This window comes from Dipodomys merriami, unplaced genomic scaffold (genome assembly GCF_024711535.1).
Source record: "Dipodomys merriami isolate MVZ:Mamm:240054 unplaced genomic scaffold, mDipMer1.0.p SCAF_14, whole genome shotgun sequence".
NCBI classification, from domain to species: Eukaryota; Metazoa; Chordata; class Mammalia; order Rodentia; family Heteromyidae; genus Dipodomys; species Dipodomys merriami.
Window position 1 is genome coordinate 18,500,978 of NW_027202715.1, and position 17,127 is coordinate 18,518,104.

General features: G+C 45.6%; 1 pseudogene; it reads right to left on the minus strand.

Moving 5' to 3' along the window:
- Positions 1-13,956: 13,956 nt before the first annotated feature.
- Positions 13,957-16,197, minus strand: LOC138825753 (cyclin-dependent kinase 11B pseudogene; annotated as a pseudogene).
- Positions 16,198-17,127: the final 930 nt, after the last annotated feature.

Genomic DNA, 17,127 nt, shown 5'->3' on the forward strand with positions numbered 1-17,127 from the left:
AGACAGTTCGCGTATTCTACTTGGAGGTCCTGAAGGTAAAAGACACAAGGTTTAAATCCAGGCTCTCATTGCTTTGGTGACCACACAGCATGGGTTCTGTGTTTTGCCTGTCTTCATGCTTTTTGAATAATCAGGAGAACAGAATAGAAATGTGTGTCTGGTGACATAGCATGTTAATGAGGAGAAAAGGATCCAGTCCAGATGGAACCAGATCTTCAGGATTGCATATTTCCTAAGGGTTTGTGGGAAGGAGACATCCAAAGATTGGAAATGGACATCTTAGATCAGCCCACAGCTTACCATTATTAAGAAAAAGGAAGTGCTGAGAGCCCCTGTCTTGGAATCCATTCCAAGCATAACAGATGACTTTCCTCCAGTTTCCTTTGGGACTCCAGTTATGCTGGGGAAGCCCTGCTCAGACAGCATGCACACACTTTCCTTTGGTTTCCATTCTTGTGGAGAAGAAAAAGTAGTGAGTAGTCTTCGGGAAAAATTTTAGTTCAGCACTTACAAAACAAGAAAAGCTAGAGGTTTTTTTTAATTGTTTGAGTCTTCCACCTAGAATCTCTAAATCTTACAAAGTCAGATGTCAGGTGAATCTAAGATTCTGCTCTCCTCACTAGGACAGATGACTGTTTGTTGGTTATAGAAGCCACTTGCAGTCGACCAGATAGGATTCTGGGCAATGGGTTTTTGGGCTCCTTGAGTGACTAGACCAGCTGTGGACTATGGGAAGTGAAAAGTAGTATAATTGGCCAGCATGGGCAGGTGAGGCTAGAGATCATTCTGGCAGAAGGATAGCAGGGTTACTGGGGTAACACTGAGGTAACTGGCCATGGAAGATGGAGTTGTTCAGCCTTCTGCAGTCCTTGGTTGGTCTGACCTCGGTTTGCTCTTAGGCTTGCTTTTGGACCTGAGCAAATTTTCTGCATCTCCATTGTGTCCTGGCTTTGATCATTTCATTCCTTCCTTCCTGATCTCTTCCTTCTCTACCCTCCCCACTTTCTCCCCACCCGCCATTTCTAGCTCAGTAGCTGTGAGTCTGTTGGTGTCTCACAGCTTTACAACCTTAACATGTAAAGATCATCATCCAGAAGAACTCTGGCTTCATTTCCTTTCCTTGCACAGGAACGATGATGTTCTACTGTCTTCTGGATGCTTACTTCTTGGAGGTAGTTAATGACACTGAAGTGTATCAACATATGGAGGATGAACAAACACTGGGGTCTTGAATTCTTGGTGGCTCTTGACCACCTAGGCCTACTGAGCTTTGACAAACTATGAAGGTGGTGTCTTGGGCTGAAGCCACCACCCAGAATACCCAGTTTACTTGAGAACCTGCTTCTCCTTGGAGAAGCCAGCTGAGCCTTTCCTATTTCCCCTTGCAGAGAGGAAGCCTCCCTAGGGAATGGTATAGGGGCCATTCTCTTGGAATATGCTAATATATTATATATACTACGTGTACATATATATTAATTGCTCTGATGTCCTAATAGGTAATGTCTGCCTAAGAGCTAATACTCCAGGATGTCAGGAACTTGGGGGTACCAGGACATGCTAGAAACCTGAAAGTATCTCGAGGATGCTGGGAGGCTACTTTCTTATCTACCAAAATTACTATTGAAGGGGCTAGAAACATAGCTGAACTGACTGACTACGCGCCTAGCAAGCAAGAGGCCCTGAGTTCAAACACCAGTACTGCCAAGAAATATTGTTCTGCGCAGTGCATTGGCCAGGTATCCAAACTCTTAATTTTCCTACCAGACATCAAACAAAGGCCAGCCGAAAAGACAACTCTGACCCAAGTTGAATGGCAAAGTTTCAGCAGGAAAACACAAGTGCAGCACAAAAGGTAGGGGTGTGTAGAAAATGGGAATGCTCTAGATCTCTGCCTTTTGGCCACATTCAAAATTTGGAGATGCTTCTGGGAGGGAAAACCTACCTCAAGGTGGTCCAGGCACCTCTTCTTCACTCTGGGAATGATTATATCTGAGTGTTATGATGCTGAATCCTTGTAGAGAGCTGCGTGCGAGAGGCCGCACCTGGAAGATGGCGCCGGCTTCCGCCCTCCGCCTTCCCGATGGCGAGTGCTCTCGTGGTAAACAACTCCTTATATGGCTAAGGCAAAGAATCTGGCTTGCTTCCGGGCACCTGAACCTATTGGTGGTTCCCACGTGGCGTATCACGGTTGGCTACCCAGCGGGTACTTAAGGCTGTGGGGAATTCTCCCCGGGGTTGGGGTCAGAAGATTACTCAAAGGTCCTGAATAAACTGCAGAGAGAAGAGTCCAGTGTCGCGTCTTCCTTGCTGGTCGAGGCGGTAGCGACAAATCCTGTAGTCAGATGTCCAGAACAGCTGTGCCGTCCTCCTGTGGGACTAGTCTATTAACATAGTTTCAAGCTCAATTATTTTGGTCCACTGTTATTAAGACATGGAGTTGTTTTCAAAACTCCACCTTTTCCCTTATATCAACCATTCGTTCTCATGGTATCTAAGTCCTAGAGATTTACACATATGTCTTCTCTTTTATATTCTGTCTGACTCGGAGGATCTGACATCTGATTATGATGCTTAGTAATTCTCTTTGGAATGATCCTGCTTCTGGCATTCACTAGCAATTTTTGGAGAAAGCTAGACATCACCAGTTAGAGTAAGAATGGATGTTGTTTGAATTGTGGAGTTGGAGTTTTGTGAAAAGATGTATGCTCCTTTGGCTAGGAATGTGTCACATACAGTGGTAGCTGCAAGGGACAGATGCTCTGGTGGCTTTTCTCTGGGTTTCCCTAAGAACTCTCAGTAACATTGTCCTGGAGCTTCTATTTAGCAATCTATTTTTCCCACTTTCTCTGAGAAAGCTTGTGAATCCTTATGATTGGATCTCAGGCTTTTAGTGCCTGAAGCATATCTTAGCCTTTCTGGTCCCATCACTGAAGACAGGAGGGCCAGAGTAGGTTGAAGCCAGCTATTTGTTCTTATGCAGGACAAGGGATCTAGCAATGAGATCTTCAAAGACAGACCCTTGTTAGGGAGGCTGCTAAGCATAGTTCAAGATGACATTCTCCTCCACCTTGCCTGAGATAAGCTCCCTCCAGTACTCAGCGTTCACAAGAGTAAACGCTAGAATGTACAGCCATTTTCTAGCTACTTTTCAGAATTAATGATTATTGCCAGCTTACTCTTTCTCAAGCTAGTGGCTCTAGCAGGTTCTGCAATTGAGCTTCTCTTGGCTGATTCTGTACTTTCCTCAATGTTGAGGTGACCATTTTCTCTAGCACTTAAGTAGAAGTCTAAGAGATAGTTGTTCACCTTTAACCAGTAGGCAGGGAAGGAATTGGTAGCTTCAAACTCCATGCACAAGGGTTAATATCCTCTAAATACCTCCAATAGCAAGAAGACCCTAAACTCTCCAAACTGACCTAGCACCTCTCAGTAATGTGGATTCATTTAAGCATCTCTTATTGAGGCAGAATCCAATAAGAGGAACTGAACCCAGCTCCTCACAATAGAGCTTCTATCTTGATCCTGGGATGCTGAGAATTCTGGGACCATGCTAGCTCTTAGTGCCTTGGCCCTCTTCATTCAAAGGGAACTTTGAATGGGTTTTTAATTTTTATTTATGATGTAGATTGTAGACTTCTCAGGTAAAGGAGGGGAAGAATCTGTTCTGAATTGGCTTCCCTGGCTTCATTTCTTCAGAGACTGAGGTTTCCCTTACATCAGCCTCTCTGAGCACTAGGTGAGGCACCAAGTGAAGGGAGTTAAACTCCAGTCACTAGACAACATGGATCTAAAAAGCAGGTGCGTTAATCACCAGGTCTAAGGCCATGCAAGTTGTTGCATGGATTTAATTTGGACTTCTTTATTCAAGACTCTCTAATTGTTATTGCTATGTGAATTTGGCTAGTTCATCAGAAAGGCTTTAATATATACATATATATATATACACACATATATACATATATATATACGTGTATATATATGTGTGTGTGTGTGTGTGTGTGTGTGTGTGTGTGTGTGTTGTCGGTGGTGGGGCCTGAACTCTGGGCCTGGGCACTGTCCCTCAGCTTTTTTAGTTCAAGACTAATGCTCTACCACTTGAGCCAAGTTCCACTTGTGATATTTTTCTGCTTATGTGCTGCTGAGGTATCAAACCCTGGGCCTCATGCCTAGGAGGCAGGCACTCTACCACGGAGCCAGCTTCCCAGCCCCTCTACTACTATATTTTAACCCTTACAGAGTTTCAAGCATGTGCAACCACTATGAAACCTCAAATACCAATGGCCTATTTGGACAGCATGTGTCCTAGGAAGCTGGGTCTTAGCTCTGTGGAATTGGGCTGAGCCTGGAGGAAAATAAACTTGAAGTCAATGAAGGGGTTCTTAGAAGAGCTTTATTGGCTATGAGCTACCCTAGCAGCTATAGGTTACCCCAGCAGCAGGTTTCAGGACCGTGGTATCATTGATATTGGGGAACACCAGGGATTCTTTGCTTTCTGGTGCTCAGGGGAGGGAGGGATTGGGCAGTAAGAACACTGCTGCCCCCCTGGTGTCTGGCTCGGCTTGATCTGCTCTGTGGGGCTGAGGACACCATGGCTAGGTTCTAATCTTTTTTTGGTGGGTGGGGTGGTTAATGACTTTTGTTTGTACAATCTTCAACTGTCAGCTAATCAATGCTAAGATGGTACAAAATACCATGGTATCCTGACAATTGTGGACAGGTATTTCTTCCCATGCCCGATTCCCACAATGAGTTTTCAAGATAATTTTAGAAGCCAAATAAATCCAAGTCAAACCCATAACACAGCGAACTAACCATTTCCATTATCACTGATTCCTTCCCCAACTCCATGGCAAGAAGGGAGAAAACTGTACTCCAATGAAGCCATGATGGCTGGCATCTGAGAGTGGGTATGAATCACCTAAGGACACCATCAGCTCCTTCAGTGGGATGTGTTCCCTTGAGACCCTTACTGCCAGTTAGGGTTACCTAACTGGTGATTCATCACTGTCGGTCCCTCAAGTTAAAACATGATAAACCAAGTTTTTTTCATGTTCAAAATCCACATTCCCCTCTGAAGAAATAACCTACAATATCATCTTTATGCCAGAAACCACGTTCTTCCTTTGAATGCCCAGGGCTTTCAGCCCAAGATCTGCCCTCAGATTGCCCACTGCACATTGATTCCAATCTTGACTCATAAAATGACTTATTTTCCTGCTTTGGAAGTGGAGAAATCAGAGGTGTTATTGTTATTAGGCTTATTTTTTTGGCTTTTTAGGAAGTGTTCTTGACTAATGCCTGTGAAAGGGTATGGGACTAGGAAGAGAGATGATCCTGTTTTTTCTTATGTTGTCTTCAATAGCCATACTTTTCCTTGACTTAATTTCTTCATCTGTGATCTGTTGAGGTGGAAGTAGAAGAAGCTCCATCTCTCGGTCTTAGCTTCTCTTAAAGAGTTGCTCAGCCTGGGGGCTGTTCTTGTGCCAGTACCAAGGTGTTTTGATTATTATGGCTTTGTAGTAGAGTTTCAAATTTGGTATTGATATTCCTCCAGCACTGTTCTTTCTGTTAAGGATCCTTTTTGCCATCCTGGGTCTTTTATTATTACATATGAAGTTTGGGATAACTCTTCTATTTCCTTGAAGAATGAGCTTGGAATATTGATAGGTATCGCATTGAATTTGTAGATAGCCATGGGAAGTATTGCCATTTTCACGATGTTGATCTTTGCAATCTTGGAGCATGGGAGTTTTTTGCCACTATCTAAGCTCTGTTTTGATTTCCTTTTTCAGGTTTTTAGTGTTTTCATCGTAGAGCTCCTTTACTTAATGGGTTAAGTTTATTCCTAGGTATTTCATTTTTTATGGAGCTATTACGAATGGAGTTGCTTTCCTGATTTCAGGCACACTTTTCTCATTGTTTGCATATAGAAAAGCGATAGAGTTTTGAGGGTTAATTTTATACCCTGGCAGTTATCTGTACTGGGCTGGAGCTTTCATTTGTTACCTTAGCCACTTTAGGAATCCATTGTTTCCTGACAGTGGTAAAGGCTGCTATGTATGCAGGAAGGGACCCCAGAAATCTTCCCTCACACTTGAACCCAGAAACTGCCCAAGAGCTTGCCAACATTAGGAAGCTTCCCCACAAAACCAAGTCCCTGGAAACAGTTTTAGTTGAGAGAAAGACCAAAATGCCGGCCTGCTTCCCCAGCAGCTATAGGAGTAGGTAGTAAGAACACTCCTGTCCAAGGGGCATCATTTTTGTCTTGAGGATAGTGGTGATTGTGGCTCAGCTTGCTCTGCTCTGTGGGGCTGAGCACAGCATGACTAGGTGCTAATCTCACAGGGTTTATTTTGAGGCATTTTAAGAAGTACTCTGGGAAAGGGGTGTGGGACTAGGCAGAGAGATGAGCTGGGTTGCAGTTTCCATTAAAGCTTGTCAGAATAATGGAAGGGTTTGGAAACTAACCAGCTCTAAAGCTTTTCAAGTTGGGACAGAAAGATCGGTCAGTCTGGAAGTGGGTGGCTTTTCTTCAGAGGCATTGCCCTGTAGGGCTGGGCTCTGAAATTTCTGGAGGCCAGGGGTAGCACCATTCCTGCAGAGGGATCTGGAAGCCTATTGGTGGCTGCCTACTACACTTTTGGTCTCTGCCCTGCTATAGTGCAGTGAAGGCTTCAGAAATAGGGTGCAGTCATGAGATCCTTTAGAGATCGGGGAACTCTTTCTAAGGTCATAGCATATCCTTGTTGTGTACATCGGACCTTAGGCTCCTGTCTCCTATGTACTTCCGAGGTCTAAGGATTTGGCACTTCTAAGCATGATATGCCACAGATCAAGTTCAATACGTACTGCATCCAAGTTCAAGCTCATTAAGTACAGCTCCAAGTTGAAGTTGGTGCCTAGCCATTCCCACTGTACCTCTATCTCCACTATTATGCAGACTTCTATCTTGTAGGTGAGAAATAACCACCATGAACCAGTGGGCAGACTGATATATAGTGTGCCTGTCATTGTACAATTCATTGGCATATCCTTCCTCACTGTTCTAAACTCATCAATCCCCTTCCAATACTGCTGTTATTTCCATACTTTGGAGATTCTCCTTGTCTATTTTCATATTGCTGAAAAATCTATCATTGGTCTAATTCTGATCTGACTTATAGACAATAAGAATAAATTGATGCTCCTCCCTGTCTTTATTCTTCCGACTTGATTTTTAGTGTTAATAGTGTTATTCCTTCACTGTGAAGACTATTCTAGAAATTTCAAACAGAAGCAAAGCAGAATATTTTGGTTTTGAAGTTTCTGGTTTGTGAGGTCCACTGTTCAGGAAGTAAAGCTAACTTTCCAATTTAGTAGGGGGAAGGTCAGATTCTGTTCCAAATGCTCTGGGTTTTTGAAGCCTTTTTAACCCCATCAGGAACAATGGGAATGTCTCTGGCAGGAAGGCAAAAAATTGGATGACTTGGAGATAAGAAAAGGAAGGAGGTAGACAGGGACAGAGAGGAGAGCAGTCAGCCCAGTGTTACTCTCATCTTCAGAGATGGATGGTAGCTTGATGTTAGTCGGTCTGAGAGAGGAGCTGGCCTACCTTGGAGTCAGTGTTGGTAGAGAAGGGGCAGGAGAATAAGCATTTTTTACTCTTGACAGATGAACCCACTGTGGCTGTCCGTTGAGCTTAACTGCGGTGGCACTGGTCAGCAGGACATGGTGAGGGCCTGTCCAGCTAAGGTGTAAACCCGATGCATTAAGGGTTGTGAGAAAGACTTGATCCCCAGACAAACTCTGAGGAGAAGGAAAAGGGCCTTGATGAGGACAGGGGTGTATTTTGTCAGCATGTTGACATCATCTATGTCTAAGACAAGTTAAGACAGCAAGAGAACTCAAACATTTCCTTTCTCAAAATGGATTATCTGAATATGACCAGGAGAGCTGGTCTTTCTTCTGGACTCCATGTTAGGCCTCTCTGAGCCCCCACCATGTGTAGCTAGTATGAACCATCAGGAAACTGTATACCTAAGAACTCCATAACTTCAGAAGCTCTTCTCAATTGAAGCCAGTCAATAATGCTCTACTACTGGTATGTTCTGGAGTATTTTTTTCCAGTCCTGGGGCTTGAACTTCTTTTGCTTCTTTTTCTCAAGGCTAGTGCTGTACCACTTGAGCCACAGCATCACTTCTATCTTTTTCTGTGTTTGTGGTACTGAAGAATTGAACCCAGGGCTTCATGCATGCTAGGCAAGCACTCAACCACTAAGCCACATACCCAGCCATTCTTGAGTAATTTTTCAAACTAACATATATGTTTATTAAGTAGGAAGACTGTTTGAAGTGGAGAAGCCATGGAAATGGAATTCAGATGACTTGTTAACACTGTCAATAGAATGGAAGGGTGCATTTTGTCAAGGCAGGAGCACTTGAACTGACAGGTCACAGGATGGTAGATGAGGCAGTAAAATGATCAGAGGTATGAAATGATCTTCCTGTAGTATTTTTTTTACCTTTCATGCTGGGGCTGGAAAATGCTAGATGAACTACATTTCTAGCCCTTGGTTTTGGCAATGGGGTACCTTGAACTTGTGGCCCTTCTTCCTCAGCCTCAAGGGCATGTAGACATGAGTTGTTCTCAACTCCTTGCCTTCCCATGTTCTCTGTGGCTATAATACCCAATGGGTGCTAAGGATGGGAGAAAATGAAGATGTACTAGATTCAAATGCTACTTGATTCAGGAGGCCCTCTGTGGCATCTTCCTGAAAGCCTGGGCCTGTGAGTTGACTTGATGTCCCTGAGCAGTTCCTGTTCCTGAGCAGTTCTTGTTTGGCTCACAGGAGATAAAACCCTGAATCTTATTATTGGAGGTAGACTTGACCGTAAGACTACTCCATTGAGCTAATCCTGACATAAGCCTAACTAATGTGGACCTTAGTCAGTCTGTGAGAGGAGCAGGTGTACCATGGAGTCAGGGTTGGTATAGAAGGAGCAGGAGCATAAGACTTTTTTACTCTTGACAGATGAAACCATTATGGCTGTCCATTGAGCTTAACTGCAGTGAGAATGGTCAGCAGGACCTGACAAGGGCCTGTCTACTTAGGATGTAAACCAGATGCATTAGCAAAAAGCTCAGGGACAGTCCCAAGGCCCTGAGTTCAAGCCACAAGACCAATAACCCATGACTGACCAAAAAACCAAAACCAAAACCAAGCACAGCCATGAGGGTTTGAGTTTGAAACCCAGTACAGAATGATATAAGACAATAGGCATTCACACAGAGTGAGACCAAGGAGGATATTTTTAGGAGATGAATGCAAAGGTGCAATGCCTACGTAGTCTGATCATACAAAATAACTATTTATTAACATGAACTGCAGTTAATAGCAACAAGAAAAAACAGATGCATTAAAGGTTTTGTGAAAACCTGAGAGTGCTTTTGGCCCCTAATGATCAGCAGAGGATATGATCTGGATTCTTCTTAGAGATTCACAAGGGAGCCCAGGAAAAGACTTGTGAGCATATTTCATTCGCTATCATGTCCTAGTATTAAATGAGCAGACAGAAGCTTGTCTAATTTTCAGAAATGACCTATGTATGTGTGTATTTACATATATACATATGTAGGTATTTTTAGGTCTAGATTCTGCAAATTGGAAAGCATGCAATATATCTCAACTGAATACAATGAATTTAAAAGCCAGTATAAATGGCAAAACAAATTTGAGGCTCATACGTTCTCGACCCATGACTCAGGTTCAAAGTGAGTCGTTTTTATGTAATGATGCAGCCTATGGAACACTGTGTTCACCTTGGTCAGCTAAGCACACAGCAGATGTCTGGAGGCAGGAATTCTGCAACAATGACCATACCTGCAGCTGCTTAAGTGACTTGACAGTCAAGGGACACTTGAATGCTAACAGAGGAACTTATACAGTGAGTCGGTCTTAGCTTGTCTTGGTCATGGTCATCGGAGTATATTTAGTAGTCTTTAATAAGAGTGGTTGCAACTCTGAGGCCTGTTCACAAAGAATGATGTCAGATATTAAATTAGAAAAAGTAAAACCATAGCTACTGCAATGCCAGTAAGATGACGATCCTAGGGGAAGAGATGTACATAAATGGTTCTTTGGAGCCCCAGGAAGATGCTGGTCCTGGACCCTCAAGTATTCTCACTTTGGTCACAAGCTAGACTGAATTCTAGCTCTTCTCCCATGGTGATATGCCACATGCTAAGCAGTAGGCCAGGACATGAAGTACTTACATGTCATCTTTTGCATTTACAATAAAACTGGAGGTGTTGATGACAGTAGATTAGCAAGAATAATGCCAAACACACACACAATGCTTACTCTCCTTGGAGTTTGTCTTCTACTCACATCTTAAATGTTTTGCCAGTATCTTAAATAGTTTGCCAACTATTCCAGTCTTAAATATTATCAGACATCAATCAGCCATCTTGAAACTTCTAGCTAGTTTATTTGACTTTGAAGTGGAGTTGTAAAGCACATTAGTAGGATAGGCACCCCCTGGGAGATGCTCCTCTGTCTGTAGTGGAGCTAGCTATGTGACTATGTTCATACTGGTTTGAGTAACGAGGACTGATTTATGAAAACATGCTTGCCTATTTCTAATTTTAAGTGAGAGACTGTTCCTGAGCAGTTCCTAGAAGGGAATTTTTCAAGGATGGAAATGAAAAGGAAGCTTCTAGTAGTAAATCATGGGTGATGACTAGCTATAGGTCCCCTCTTGAACCTGGTCTTGGTTCACCTTTCAGAGATCTGGTAAGAAGTAGTTATGATAACTAGTCCATGGGACTGAATAAGTGCAGTTAGAGTTGTCTATTTTAACCCCTGCTATATTCCAGCTCACAAAGCAGTGCTCCCTATTGAGGCCCTGAAAGTCTTGAGCCCAGACCTCATGCATCGGCTGCCCACCAGTGTGCCCATGTCAGCAGGCAAACAAAGAACTACTGGGAGGTTTCTTGAGGGTTGGTTCTTCAGTTTTGGACAACTTGTCTTTTTTTCATGGTGCCTTGTGTCTTCAACTTTCAGGTCTTGTAGCCTGAAGGTATTAAGGGAACATTTTGTCCCCCAAGGAAGGGATTGGAACTAAGCACATGTTCCCTTTCTTGGGACTCCCTGGGACTGTCCAGGCAGCCACAAGTGTGCATTAACATTACTATTGCCAGTGTGCACAGCACCCACACTTAAATGAGCAAGCCAGTATATAAGAACTGCTTGTTTCAGATCATTAACTGAAGATGGTAGCCATATTTCTTTATTTCCCCTTCAAGGCTAGCACCACAGCCTAAGATACTTAAGAGGCAGAGCAAACAAGGCTGCCCTTGCTTTGTAAGTCTCCTATTCCTGCTTCTGAGGTTAATGCCATTCGAGGCGAAGCAGATGTCAAAGCTGCATTAGCTTCTTTGTGAGCCTAGCTGTCTCAGATGATGTTGTATTGTGCTGTCTTTTTGGAAGAGTGCAATGGAAGAAATCTGCAGAATCATGTTAGATATGTTTAAATATTTGCAAGATATCAAAGAAAATTCCTGTTTTTCTTATGCTAGATATAATTGATTCTTCGGGTCCAAATACCCTTGAGGCTATTATCTGTTGAATAGTTGTGGGGATGGTGTTTTCTTACAGAATAATTGTAGTATCTGGCACTAGATAGCTGGTGTGAAAGAAATTGTGGCAGTGGTTTCCTGTTTGGTCGGCAACTAGAACATAGCAGAACTGTCTGCTTGTTCCCTGAGGAACAAACTATATGGAGAGACTGTGACAAGTAAGATCAGAAGCTAGCCTGAAGTGTATTTTTCAGGTATTTGCATTCCAAGAATCCTTTTTCTGCTTTATGCCTAGATTATTTTGTATTTTTCTTCAGCCCTACCATCCCGTTAGGAGTTTAGAGTTCTGTGGGGAAATACATAGTCATTACGATGAGTGGAACATTATGCTTCTGGAAGGTTACTGGAGAAGAATAGATGAAGTGTGTGTGGGTTGAGTAGGGCTAAGTATATGTTCAGAAGCCTTTTGGTGTAAATAAACAGCAATGGAGCCTGGGGAAATAAATAGGTTTAAGGCTTGGTACAGCAATGACAGTAACAAGAAGGTAAAGTAGGCAATAATCCTAAGTGTGATGTCTGTGCTCAGCTACTTCAGGTAGGAAAAGCTACGGGAATTCCAATCAGAGCTCCATGGGAAAGGCACCAATTTGGTCCTGAGAACTTGGTCTGTCACCACTGGGACACTGAGTATGAATACCTGCAGGTGACAGGGCAGTTGAACCTAGAGTTAGGACTAAAATTAGGAAATCTAGGGCTGAGAATGTGGCTCAGTAGTAGAGTGTTTGCCTTGCATGCATGAAGCCCTGGGTTTGATTCCTCATCACCACATAAGCAGAAAAACGAGAAGTGGTGCTGTGGCTCAAGTGATAGAATGCTACACTTAAGCTGAAGAGCAGAGGAAGAGCAGAGGGACAGCGTCCAGGCCCCAAGTTCAGGCCCCAAATCCCTCCCAACCCCTCCCCCCAAAAAAGATGGAAATCTATCAGTTAGGGCAGATAGTTAGCTAAGCAACCTGAGACAATGCCAATGTGCCCTTCTGGGAGTGTGCTGAGGACACCCAAATGTTTGGTGGAAGCAAAGAGCCCTTGAGAGTCTGGGGATTGGTGATGACAGTCTAGGGAGATTTCACGCTGTGCCTCTGTTGAAAGTTTAGTATAGAATGAGCACTTCACTTCCACTTTAAAATGGGAAACTTGTGCCTTCATCGGTTCCAACGTGGCAAAGGAGCTTGACTAAAGGAATGGGCTGGGGAAGGGATTAAATCTGACAATGTAATCCTGCATTTTTGCTGGAAGGTGGATAATTGCTAGTCCCCCAACCTTCTCCTAAGTTTCCTCACTATATAGACAGAAACCTATACCTATGGGCCTGATGAAATATCCCAGCTTCCTGGGACTGGTGGGACTCATCCCCCCAATCTGTGAAAAGTGTCCACAGCACTCACCAGCCATATGGCATCGGTCTCCAGCTCTGAGTTTCAGAGAACAGCCCCATTTGCTTTTCATGGGAGAATTTTATAGGAAGGGGTTTCACCTAGGTGATGTTTGCCAAAGCATCAAGCAAGCAAGGTTACAGAGCAAAGCATAGCCTTTGAGTCACAAGAACATAGGCAACACATAATCTTCACTTGGTCTGCATGATCCATACTATCAATTTATTGACACTTGATTACAAAAAAACTAACAATATCCTTGGATTACATAAATCAAAATACAATCTTGGGTGGGGAAAGTCTATTGAACAGAAATTATTGTTATTATAAGCTCCGGACTAATACAGCAAGTCAGTACAGCCGATGCCAAGCCTCAAGCTTGTCATTGGCCTTCAGCAGAGTTTGTAGTCAAGTGCAAAGCTGCCAGGCTTGGAAGCTTGAGAGACGGAGAGAAGTTCTTTTACTTTGTAGCAAGGATGTAAAGGGGCTATCGCTGACAGCTGATCAGCCTTAGCCTGGGGTTTTTCTTTACCAAGAGGTTTTCCCCTTGATCAATAATTTTGTTCTGTATTGATCTCACATTTTGTTTTCATGGATATCCTTTCTTTACTGTGTCAGGGGAGACAGTAACTTTCCTGCAGCAGGAGGGACTGAGGCCAGAAAATAGAAGGAAATTTCTGCCAGTGATTAGTAACTCAGATACCTTCAATTTTTAGTGGGGATTATCACAACAGATAGTTGGGTTCCCTTGTATAAGATTCTCAAACAAGAGACCACTACTTGTTTCAGGCAGGAAAGAGTTTATTTTTATTCTTCCAAAAGGAAATAGTCATTTAATTATACAAATTCACAAATCAAAATACAAAACAAGTGGAGAGGTTTAGCGGCAGTGTTTCCAGTCAGGTGTCCTGGCTGAGGGAGGCTCTGGATGGAAGAGCAGCACTGGGTGAGGCGGGGTGGCTATACTTCAGAACTTGAGGCTGAAGCCTGGACCCATGGCTGAGGCCCCCTGGTTGGTGGTGGTGAGGTGGAAGCCTGTCTCCATCACCTCCTCCTTCTCACCCAGCTGGTTGAAGCATAGACCACCGCTGGGGGGCTGGGGGCTGGTGCCACACTTCACCCTCTGCTGCTGCTGCTGCTCACTCTTGGCAGGCCAGGTGGGGAACATGGAAGGGTGGACAGGGAGGGGGTTCTCACGGAAATACTCGTGCTGGAGGCCATCTTCTGCGGTCATCCGCCTCCCAGGGAAATAGGTCAGGAACCTGTTCATGAGATCAAAGCCTTGGTCTGAGAGCAGAGTCCCGAAGCGCTTCCGGAGGTGGTTGTAGGGTTGTTGGCTGAAGGTCATCTTCTTGACTGCTGGGAGCTCATTGTAGCCAGGCCAGATTTGCTCACTTGGAGTCCCCAGATCCTTGAATATCTTGTGGATCTGATCCATCTCTGACTTCCCGGGGAACAGGGGCTTATGTGTCAGCAGCTCTGCAAAGATGCAGCCCACCGACCACATGTCCACGGGTGTGGAGTACTCCTTGGCGCCAAGCAGCAACTCGGGGGCTCGGTACCAGAGGGTCACCACCACGGGGGTGTAGGCCTTCAGGGGCATCCCGTACTCTCGAGCCATCCCAAAGTCAGCGATCTTGAGGATGCCTTCATGGCTCAGCAGCAGGTTGGAGGTCTTGAGGTCCCGGTGCAGAATCCAGTTGTCATGCAGGTGATTCACCCCCTGCAGCAGCTGAAGCATCAGTGTCTTCACTTCCCCTGGCAGAAAGGGCTGCTGCATGGTCTGCATGAGGCTCTTGAGGTCATGCTCCACGTAGTTCATCACTATGTAGATCTGGTCCATGTGGCTGCCCACCACGACCTCCTGGATGGTGACAATGTTGGGGTGCTGGGCCTTGAGGAGGGTGTTGATTTCTCTCAGGGATGTGATTGGGAACCCTTCTCTCCCCTCCACTTTCCACCGTTTCAGAGCCACAATGGCGTCTGTCTTCTTTTCCCTGGCTCTGTACACGACCCCGTAGGTGCCTTCCTGAATCCTGTTCAGGCACTGGAACTCCTCCACGCTGCGGCAGCCCTGCAGCGCCGGCAGGTATTTGGGCAGCTCCTGCTTGGGCTCGGTGGGCCACAGGGCTGGGGAGTCAGGAGGGTGGTCCCCTGCGGTGGACATGCTGCTCTGCGGGGTCCCCTCGCCCACTTCTTCCTCCTCCTCTTCACTGTCCCCGGAATCTCCGTCAGATCGCGACTGTGGAACAGCCAAGATGTGGTCTTCGTGGCCTGGCTCTTCACCCTCACTCATTTCCTCCTCATTTCCTAGGTCTGCAGACTGCTCTGAGGCCTCCTCCCAGTGGCTCCGTGGATCTTCCGAGCCCGAGCCTGATTCCACTGAGGACTTGGCAGAGCTGCTTTTCCTCTCCCTGTCACTGACACTGTCCTGTAGGTTAGACAGCAGATCTCTTGCCTCAGTTTTCTCTCCTTTGACTGGCTTCGGTCTGGCTCCCAGTGCAAAGCTCTCCCTGGGCGGCCACACCAGGCTGCGACTCCAGGGAGTGGCCCTGCCCTTGTCACTGTAGGCCTCCCTGGTCCTCCAGTGGTGTGCCAAGCCCTCCCTGCGGGCCTCAGGCTCCTGGCGCCATCCCTGTCCCTTCTGGTCCCGCGTCTCCTTCTGGTGCTTGCTCCTCCTGCGCTCCCATCCTGGCTTCCCTTTGACCTGCTCCAGGTGGTCCCCCTCCCTCCCGGGACGTTCTCTTACCAGTTTTCTCCTTTTCTGTCTTTCCCATTCACGGTGGTCTTGCTCCTGTTCTTCTCGGTGTCGCTTCCGATGTCCGTGCTTGCTTTCTCCTTTCACTCGAGCATGCTTCCCCCATTCCGCTGAGTGGCTGCCATGTCTGTGCTTCTCTTTTCTCTTCTCTTCGCTGCGATGGGCCTTTGCTCGCCGAGACATCTGCTGTGAGGGATGGATGGCCAGAGACTCCTCTTCCTCTCCCCTGTCTTCCATCGAGTCCTCTCTTCTGTAGGGCGAGTTCCTGGTTGTGATCTCCGTTTGGGGATCTCTCTGCTCCCCTTGTTCAGCCGAGTCCTGCTTGGAATCCCTGTCATCAGAACATTTTAAGCATTCCATCTCCAATTTCTCCTCCTGTTTTCTCCTTCTTTTTTCTTGTAGAATTTCTTCTAAAGTTTTCACTCTCCACGAGTCCTGTCCACCACCCATTTGAATTAAAACAGCCTGTGTTGGACTTCTTCTGAAAGAGGTTACTCAGGAGAAAGGCCAGCTTACTGGCCTGCTGGAGATGGAGATGGGCAGAGAATGAAGGTTTAGGACAGGGGAGAGGGATTATATAGGGAAGGGCAAGGAGGTGGTGTGGCCAACACAATGCAGAAATGACCACAGAGCCTAGGGAGCCTCTCACTGTTGGCAGGAGGCAAGACTGAGCACATGAGGGTGTGGCTGTGCCGCTGACCAGGTCAGACAAGGAGGGTTGAGGGTGTGAATGGGCGAATGAGGGTGTGGCTGGGAGGATCAAGGCCAGCTTAGGAGGCTTGAGTGTGGGCCCAGCAGATGAGAGGGCTTGGGTGGGCTACAGAGGTGATTTTGGGTCAGACTGTGGTGGGGTCCTTCTGAGGAAGAGAAGCTAAGGAGAGGGTGGGGGCTGTTCTCCTGGGCAGATCTATCATTCCTACCTTGTTACAGTTCTGAAGGGCACCTATGCTCCCTAATTGTGCTGATTTCTCAAGGCCGAGATCAGTAATAGTTCTTTGGTTGTGACTAGGCTTATGCGTCTATGGAAAGAGGTCTTGGGAGGCCTGGTCTGAACATTAAGAACAAAGCCATTAGAGAAGTTATTAGAGGGCACACAAAGGTCACACATAATTGTAACCATCCATTCCCAGTAGAAGTGGATAAAATGACTTGGACATGACAAAAGAAATGGAAAGGATTACAGAAGAGGGCAGTCAGCTTGGTGTTAATCTTATCTTTAGGGATGAAGACAGCTTTACCTTAGTAGGCCTGAGAGAAGCAGGTGTACCTTGTAGTCAGTGTCAGTCTAGGAGGAACCGGAGCATAAGCCTTTTTCGACAGATGAAACCACTGTGGCTGTCCACTGAGCTACACTGGGGTGGAGTGGTCAGCAGGACCTGG